Raw genomic sequence first — 10,350 nt, 5'->3', positions numbered from 1 at the left:
TGGAGATAAGATAGTTTTATGCGAGCTTGTAAGAAAAATGATACATTTTGGTGAGCTTTTATATAGTAAGTATTTATGAAAGAGAAATAAATACATTCACATACATCTATACATATATACATGTATATTCTCAAACACACCTACCTACCTACCTACCTACCTACCTTCCTACATATATACATACATATATACATACGTACATTATACACACATTTGTACAATACATACATGCATGCATACTCCCAAACATATACATGCATGCATATACATGCATGCATACATACATACCTACATACCTACCCACCTACCTTCTTACAGATAAACACACATTTTATGTCAAAGAAACTTAAATATAGGCACAAACATACCTATCTATGTACCTTTCTTCCAATATTTATTTCAACACAAGTAAAAACAAGTATACCCGGCTCATATTTTCTTACAAAAAGATTGAGTTCACATTTCCTTACAAGAAGATATATGGTTGGTACAACTCCTTTACCATAGCGTCACAAGCTATCTACAATAAGACTTTAGAGTACGTGACAGTATACTCCATCCCAAAGCAAGACAAAAATATTGGTTCAAATTTTCTTACAAAAAGATTGACTTCACATTTCCTTACAAGCTTAAGTAGGCACAAACATGAGAGGCTTGATTAAAGCTTAAGTAGGCACAAACATGAGAGGCTTGATTAAAGCTTGAGTATAGGCACAAACATCCTTGCTTCGAGGACGTGATAGTATATCGCCCACTTCCTCTGGTGATAGTGTCAGTTGATGCATTACCATATCCTCATTCTTATGTAATCGCAAAACTCACAAGAAGACAAAATAGATATGCTTACATGCAACGTAAGACTTTCCTCTAGATTCTCTTTGCATGAAATCAGGACATGTACACCAAGGTCCTCTCCACTCTCACATGCCAAATGAAAAATAGAGTAGGGGGATGGCTGCATTGCACTCTCATTAAGGACTGTCGCTGTCATGGCCTCGGCACTACCAATCCTCTTTTCTGCTTCTTTGGAAATATAATTCCTCCACTTGGTTGATCTCTTTGTATTCTGTGTAGCATCATGTGGCCTCTTGTCACTTTCTTTATTGCCCACCACCCACTGCTTGTGTGGACGTTTCTCCCACCCCTGACACAAAAGGTTCTTCATGAGTAACATCTAACTTGAACCCTGCCTTCACTAATTTCTCTACCTCTTGGCTGGTTATGTTAGTCCCAACATCCACTTTCCACATATCTGGGTATGATGGCTTGTATATTATGTTTGGATCTACATGCCATGTGTGTGAAACATCTTAAGGACAAAACCACATCATTTGAGCCTTTGGCCCTCGGACCAGGATGTCGTCGCTCTGAGTAGAAGCTAGGGGCAACAACTCCAATAGAGCTTCCCTGTATGTATGAGTTGCACTTAAGTCTTCCATGAATACCTCCCAAACATTTGACTTTTGAGTTCAATGGGGTTCGTCTAATGACCCACATTGTGCATCCAACGGCCTCTTCCTTTACATGCATTTGTCGTCCGCTCATTGTGCCATAATGTTGTTTAGGCTCTTCATGTCTAACATCTTTGTTTCCTCTAGTCATTGGACTTTTTGGTCCTCCCCTTGAAGCATGACTTGCTGCACTGTTTGTTCTAAATCTATCTCCAAAACTTACTCTTCTTGCTGTTCCCCGATTTTGACCATGTCTTCTCTGCATGACATAACTTGGACGATGTGAGCATTGGTCTACTTCCCCGATTTTGACCATGTCTTCTCTACATGACATAACTTGGACGATGTGAGCATTGGTCTACTTCCCCGATTTTGACCATGTCTTCTCTGCATGACATAACTTGGACGATGTGAGCATTGGTCTACTTCCGTTGTCCTCACCCTCTTCTGTTGAATAGTCTCCTTATCTCCATGTAGAGGCCTTGATTCCTCATACATAGGAGTATTAGCTACTGTTTCATGGACCATGCGAGCCACTTGTGGTGGTGTCAGTCTTGACCTTTCTACCACCCTGTCCAGCAACTTGCTCAAGCTTGGTCCCTCACCTTTGTGCTTCCCCATCTCATATGCATTTTGCTTTGCACTTTGTAGTAAAGTGTTTGCCATATCTGAAATGCACGCATCATACAAGCTAACCTTTTCCTTGTATCCTTCACCAGCAAGCCAACTTCCATGTACACTTTCAGATAAGTTTGTTCGAGGGGTTTGTGCTAAATCCACTGAGCTTACGACCACCTACACACAAGAGGTTTCATACATGAATTCACAAAATTGACTCCAATGCAAATACATCCATACAACATATCATTTCTCCAAAAAAATTCTCACCCTTGACATGAGGTTGCCCAATGTGCTATTCGTACTTCCCACCAACTCATCCACGTATCCATCACTGATAGTTTTCCCTCATGAACATGTCCATTTCTCCACCACTCACGAATCTCTTTACTTTTTAAGAAAGCTGACTCCTTTATTGGTTGCCAATCTCCATTCTTCACACAAGTCAATATGTTGTTGTGGACTTTCTGCCTTCACGCATTGTTTAGCATGCTTCATCAAACTTTGTTTCCAATGGAATAAGCATGTTCTCTCCCTGTCCTCCATAATGTTGTGCGGACCCCCATTGAAAACGGTCCTAACTACACACCAATTTGACCCTGCTTCATCAACCAACCCATAGAAGTGTGCGGGTGCATAACCGCATTGCTCCATTGTGCTATTCAGCATTCCCAAAATAGTACTTGGATTTTTGTATCCTCCTCCTTCATTTCGCATGTGGCAATTGTCAACAGCTCTTGAACACTATAAGATTTTGGAGAGAACTTTTTTCAATCAGCTATCATTCAAGGTAAATGAAAGAAAGGAAAAAATTGAAGTACGTAGTCTCACCTTGGGTCGTAAACATGACAAGCCATTGTTGGCCAACCAAAAACTCGATGAGTGTGATCAAACAAAACCCACGACTTTGACAAGTCACCTCCACTATCACACCGCATGCGATTCACAAAGTCCATGCCTGATGTTGGTCCTCATGCAAAAACATCTTAAAGACATAACATTTGTCATCAGGGCCACCTTGTCCTGGGAAATGGCTACCTTGTATAAATGAATAGCAAGATCTTCTCTGTGTGGAGGCTTGGAGGCGGCACTGTGAGAGCCCGTGTGGCGGCGCTGGAGGCGGAGCCGGCGGCAATGAGATAGGTGGCGACGGTTTAGAATATGGACCGAGTGTCGCTGGAGGAGGTGTTGGAGGTGGCAGTGGAGGTGTTGGAGGTGTTGGAGGTGGCGCTGGAGGAGATGTTGGAGGTGGAGTGTGCTTATGAAGGCGAAGGAGGTGTTGGAGTTGGCGGCATTGGAGAAGATGGCCCCAGTGATCCAAGCCTCCCTTGCCCCCCTTGCGTCGGCCTCTCCAGGCCCCCCCGGTGGAGGAGGTTGGAGGTGGCAGCGGAGGTGCTGGAGGCGGAGCCGGCGGCGACAATGAGATAGGTGGCGGCAGTTTAGAATATGGACCGGGTGTCAACAGACACAAAGGTGGAGGGCGACGGTGGAGAAGATGGTGAGGGAGTGTGCTTATGTAGGTGGAGGTGGAGGAGAGGATGGTTGGAGTTTCAAGAAGGCTCTCCCATTTCAAGAAATGAAGTGGTGCTTGGAGAGGATGGTTGAGATTAAAGAGGTGGACATATAAGATATATGCCTTTGTTTTTTGCATGGAAAACTGATCAAGCACTTCATGGTTATTTACATCTGATGTTCATAGTTACTGTGGTTGATAGTTTGATCAGAGATGCTGCAAGCCAACGTTGATATTATGTGTGCTCTTACTATAAGCTAAACATACTTGTAATGTTTTGTTTATTTGTGTGGCTTTTATTTTAACATTGAAGCGTAACCTCTTGTCAATGTATGTAAAACATGTTTCAACCTTATTCGGGCATAGTCTTGCATTGCAGACAAAATATTGAAAGGGGTATATTGCACAATGCTCAGTTCTATTATGATTTTAAGTTTGTTGTTGTGGCACATGTATAGAGATAGGTATTTCTTTTTTCGAGGGATTTCCTAACAGGCCCCTATTTAAGCTTATAAGGATACCTTTAAAAATGAATGTCACCCCCCTTCCTTGGTACCCATATTTGACTCTTCCCTTGGTAGTATCCCTCCGCTACAATAGGTGGAGGATGGAGATGAGAAGATGGTGAGGGGGAGGCTTTCTTGGCCTCTTGGATCTCTATTAGCTGCCTTTGTAGGTTTTCCACTTGATTGGCTTATACTCTCCTCAAGATTGTGCAGTTCTTCCTATAGTGGTTCTTGCTGGCTCCTCAATTCTTCTGTGACTTTGTGCTCTAAAAACATGCCACATCTTTTTTCCTTATGATTGTTTGTAGTTTGGACATTTATTTGGGGACATTTGTGATGCATTTGTTCAAGTAATCTAATACTCCCTACGTCTAGTCCAATTCTATGGTTTTCGAAAAACTAGACGGGCCTGGCACTATTGGGGCTGGTTTGGGCATGGTGGATCCAGCATAGTGGGGCCCATTAGTTGATGATGGGTGAATGTTTCTTTCCTAGAGGTTTCTTTGAATAGGGCCTATAGTTTCTTTGAATAGGGCCTATAGTTACGGCCCGATCTTGCTTTTGGTATCCGGCCTTGTGAGCTTACTGATCTACTCTTTGAAGTTGTGTGCCAGCCTCTAGAGCTTTCACCATCCTGAATGTTTTCTTAGACATGTAGTAAGGTTTGTGTGTGAGGTTGATGTTTTCCTATAGACATGAAGTAGGGTTTATGTGTGAGGTTGATCATCTCTATCTGTCATTCAGCTCAAACTTTTTGCTACTCATATTCAGGGCAAAAGAGAGAGAGATGGCTCCAAGAAAAGCAAGAAAACAACAGGTAAAGACTAAGAAAGGTATATGATGTGAATAGCCAAGATTCTACTGAGATTGTGTTTTAATGTTTTTAGATATGCTTACTTGGGCTTGGTGTGTGTGTTACAGACAACAGGGGATACTCACTTAGATCTGGGTGTGTTTGTTTGACTCTTAGCGAGGAAGCTCAATCACACGGACACCTGTGTCCTCACATGTATCTCCTATTAGAGAGGAAACAGAAGCGCATAATTCTCTTGTTCATGAGGAAGAAGTGCTTGTGTTGGAGAACGAAATGAGCTCACCTCCTCCAACTCACACGGAGATGCCTGAATCTAGTACTGGTCAAGGGGAGACCCATATAAGGCTTCTTGGAAAATCTATTGAATTGGGATTGCTTGGTGATGTATTCACTAAGTTTTTTGTGCAACGCAGTTCCTCTACCCCATTGGTCCCTTTATGCAAGAGGCTGATTCCAAATGAAGCCATCCGTACAGTTTCTAGCCAACTTGAGGTGTTTCATGATTCCTTTGACTGCCATGGCTATGTCAAAGCATCTCCTCCTTTTTTAGTTTCACTTACACGTCCCGGAAGCTCTATGTATTTTGCGGTCACACAAATAGACCTGCAAGAATGGGGACCAAACTGGGTGGTACAACATGACAAATTTGAGGATGAAATCAGAGGAACTGAGTGGGAGGATCTCAGTGGTAAGAAGTTTCTTGTTTGGGATGGCAATCATTGTGTGAAGGCATGGATGTCTCGAGTGCGCGAAGGTATGTTCTTTTGAATGCCATAGAGTGATTTTATGCAACATTAAAAGTAATATATTGTAATATCTTTATTTTGTTTTCTCTAGCTTGGTCTCAAAGCCCCTCACGCCATGTCCGGGTCAAATGTCAATTTTTGGTTGTGGACAAGAAGCAAGAAGGAGAATTGCTATTGGCTTTGCGATCTCAAAATGAGTAAGTGATCTCTCTCTACTTAATTACGGAAATTGTGAAGTCATTGTTAAGTTCTTGGCTCATTGTGACCCTTTACAACAGATTGGTGTGCACTAGTGTTACACCCACATTGTCACATGAGATCTTTATGTTTCAACGATTTGGAATGGTGGACACCTCTAAATCATGTGCCTCCAAGTGAGGAGCTCCTAGAAAAAGGTACTTTTTTGCTTTCTACTGAATTATATGCATGTAAATGTATATGTATATGTATATGTAAACCTTCCTACCTATACAAATACATACCTATACATACATATAAATATATATAAACTATCCATATGCATATACATATACATACAGATATATACATATACAAATACATATGTAAACATATATGTACATATACATATGCATACATAAATACATACCTACATACATACACTAAATTATATACTAAATTCCTACATACATACAAAGTTCATGTTACATTTAAGATTTGGCATGTTAGATTTTAAAGAAACATTGTTAAGTTTTGAAGTTTATTTTGGGATTTTTTAGAAAATGCAAAGGAGATGCTATACAATTTTTTTACAAATTTGTACATACATACATACATACGTATATACATAGTTCATGTTACATTTAAGGTTTGGCATATCAGATTTTAAAGAAACATTGTTAAGTTTTGATATATACATACCTACATACATATACATATAAATAGATACATATACCTACATACATATACATACACATACATATACATAGATACATACCTACATACATATACATATACATATGCATATACACATACATATACATGTACATATACATATAAATAGATACATATACATCTACATACATATACATATACATAAAGGTCTGGGGATTTCTACCTTTTTACTAAATTATCTTGATCTATTTCTTGAAGAATTTAAGAATCGCCATTCTGGCGTGAAAGAGAGCCCCCAACTCAAGAAGACTCTAGAATACCTTCCCCGTAGCCAACAAACTTGACCCAGTCTCCAGTAGTTGGATCCTCATCGTGGCCCCAAAACCATCCACACCACTGTCACGAGTGCCACAATCACACCAAGAGCATACATCTACATCGTCTCAAGTGCAACATGAGAGGCGAACAAAGAGACGTCTTGACATTATGCATGATGTTCAAGAGGGAGACCCCACAAATGAAGATCAAGAGAGAGACCCTCCAGAGCATCTTCAAGAGGGGGAGGTGTCAAGAAAATATGACATCATGGACATGACTAGTAAGAGTACTTTCCATCGCAAATTTATTTTGAGAAGTGTGTGCTTTCGAAATGCATCTCATTTTTTGTCTTGTTTACTTGTAGGTGAGAGATGTTCTTCACACATATTGCTAGTAGACGTCCACACTCTTTTGGAGGGCTCAGATAGGTAAAAAGAATAATTTCACCATATAATTAGTTTTCCAAGTTATACTTACCAAAACCAAACATCCTAAATCTTTTATGTAGTGTGGAAGAATTCTTGATGAAGATTCCCAAGGGTCTATCTCATAGAGGTTCTCCCTCAGATACAGTGGCTCGCCTCGTATGGGCTGACTTTCCTACAGGTTTACAGGTTGTTTATATAAATACAGATGGGTGTCCCTCATGGAATCAATTTTCTTCATCATTGATACGTGCCACACTCAGTTTTGTTGGTTTGTTTGTGGGCCGATGAGGGTTGGTTTGTGTGTTTGATTCTAATGGATCAACTTCCTAAAATATATTCCATGGGAAAGAAAGTTGGATTGGTCATGCATCGAACAATGTCTGTTCATGTGGAATCAAGTTATCTGTATGAGAATGGAGAACGGGTAAGACATAATCTCTCAAATATTTCCCTTTATGTATACATGTTATGTAGTATGGATATCCAAACATAATGTTTTCTGGTTATGGTAGGTGGACACATTGGCACTTAGTATGTTCTATCGAGTAAATTGCCATGTCCCTATTATTGATCGTGAGGCTGGGCAAAATGTTTCAAAGAAGTTATTCAATGCTCAACGAAATTTCATTTTTGAGAAGAATAAGAAGCATCCATTCCAATACATGATGGTCTTGGAGTGTGTTGGGGTTCAACAACACAGAAGAAAGTATAAACAGACACAATTGCTCAATAAAAGACATGTTGATTAGGCCAAATCAGAAAACTCGGACATAGCAGAAACGTGATGCACAGACAAAGGGTTGATAGAGTAAGGTTACACAAGAGATAAGAAAAGAACTCCAAATTCTGCTTGATTCACTCTCTCATAATGGTGCTCTGCCCCTAAATGGAGCTACTTGATTTGCCCCTACATCAATTCTACCTCTTACTGCATCTGGTGTAGGCTGTCCTTTGCTTTTAGAATTGTACCAACACTGAGCTGTGCTGTGGCCATCCCTTTCACAAATGTGACAATACTGCTTCTCCTTTGGTGCCACCGCAGAATACCCAAACTTTTTCAACTTACTTACCAAGTCTGCCTCTTTGGGATGCTTATCCTTCTATTTTTTCTTCTTACTTCTCTCCCTTCATTTTCTTGTCTTCCTCTGCATCACTTTCTGATGATGTATCTGAATCCTCCTCCTTGTCTGAATCGGATGTTGCATTTGACCCTTTTTCGGAATCAGAACTATTATCTCTACTACTCTTTGCTTTTGTCATACCCAGCCTCTTTTCAACTCTTGCCGCAGCAGTATAACAAGATCATTGATTCCTCTAGCAATGTCAATGCTTACCACAGCATTCTTCAAACTATACCTTAATCCTTTCAAGAAATATCCGGCCAACATCTCATTAGTGGGTCTTTCATTGCCCTGCAATCTTTCAACCAAATTTCTGAATTTTTGAGCATAGTCTTCCACCAACATATTCTTCTGCCTAATGTCCCTGAGTTTTCTTAGAACATCAGTTGGAGTCTTTTCCTTTCTGAACCTCTGCAAAAATGCTGCCTTCAAAGCATTATAATTAACAAAATGTGGAATACCATATTGGCTAAACCAGCTCATGGCTTTACCTTCTAATGTGGCTGCAAAAAAACTGTTGAAGTTTAATTGGATCATAGTATAAAGCTTGATAACCGCTTGCTTGCCATCGAGTTTCAAACTGGGCTACATGGCAATCTGCATCTTCCTTGGATCCTCCTCTGAATTTAGCGGCTTTGACCATGGGGTTGAGAGGTGGTTGAGCCATGAGGTTCGGCGGTGGTGGTCTCCTAGGTCTTTGCCTGGTAGCCCCCTGTAGTGGGTCAAACTGGAGACTTCTTCTTACTCTTGCAGATCTTCCTGCCAAGAGTAAAGCCCCTAACAGTTGCCTTACTTGCCTTCCTCTCCTGTTGCTCCAGAATTCTCCCCCCTTTGGTCTACTGTGCGATTTTCAGAGAGTGGACTCTCCTGACCCTCCTGGGCAGCTTGATCGTACTGAAATGGATCAATATTGCCTGCCTGGGCTTGTGCCCTTGTATAATAAACTCTGGCTACTCTTCTCTCCCTCTCTGACATGCATCCCTATTGGCATTTATCGCCTTTGTCCAAACAGGACAAACACAGCCGGATTGCCAATTGTGTTGGGGTTCACCAACACAGAAGAAAGTATAAACAGACACAATTGCTCAATAAAAGACATGTTGATTAGGCCAAAGCAGAAAACTCAGACATAGCAGAAATGTGATGCACAGACAAAGGGTTGATAGAGTAAGGTTACACAAGAGATAAGAAAAGAACTCCAAATTCTTCTTGATTCACTCTCATTACATTACTTCCCCTTCTTTTCTACTTTGCTCAAAACATTACTCTTTCCAAAACGTTCTTCTTGAACAACCGTTACCTATCTTAACTTCCAAGATTCCCAAGAAAGTCATCAGATATTCCTACCACTTGAGCATATGTCCCCAACTTACTAAATATCCGACTGCTTACATATCCGACTTACTGCATTCCGACTTCTTACATATCCGACTTACTACAAAATATCCGACTGAGCAACATTCTGACTTAAGGGAACTATGCCTTCAATAGAGCGCTACATTCGAGGTGGTGCAAAAAGATCTCCTATGTTCTTTAGGTGAGACAATTTTTATTCTATTTATTTTCAGAGCTACTTTTTCAAAATACTTAGATGCACGTTTATGATTGCATTTCATTGTAGGTGGCTAGCGGAGACCTTCTCAAGTGAAGGAGATGGTGTCTTGGATGTTTTTGCAAGATGTGGAGGCTTGAGACGTGCATGCCAAGAGTTAAAAAGGCACTATATGGGGATAGAGAATGACATGGAGGTAGCCAAAGCATGTATGGGAGATTTCTCATTAGGTCGGGATGACACGTAGAAGAATGCTATAATTTGTGGATCAAAAGACTTTGTAATCGAGATTGTCATGGTTTGGAAGTTTAAAGATCGATATATACATTTTTGATCTTTAAAAGATTGTGTTATATATTTAAGTAAGTAAGAAAGTATGTATGTAATGTATGTATATATGTTAGTGCTGCGTAGGTAGCACTTGTATGTAT

Source organism: Cibotium barometz, chromosome 37 (assembly GCF_041138505.1).
Source record: "Cibotium barometz isolate CiBa-2024 chromosome 37, ASM4113850v1, whole genome shotgun sequence".
In the NCBI taxonomy this organism is placed as follows: domain Eukaryota; kingdom Viridiplantae; phylum Streptophyta; class Polypodiopsida; order Cyatheales; family Cibotiaceae; genus Cibotium; species Cibotium barometz.
Note: the sequence above shows the minus strand (reverse complement) of the source record.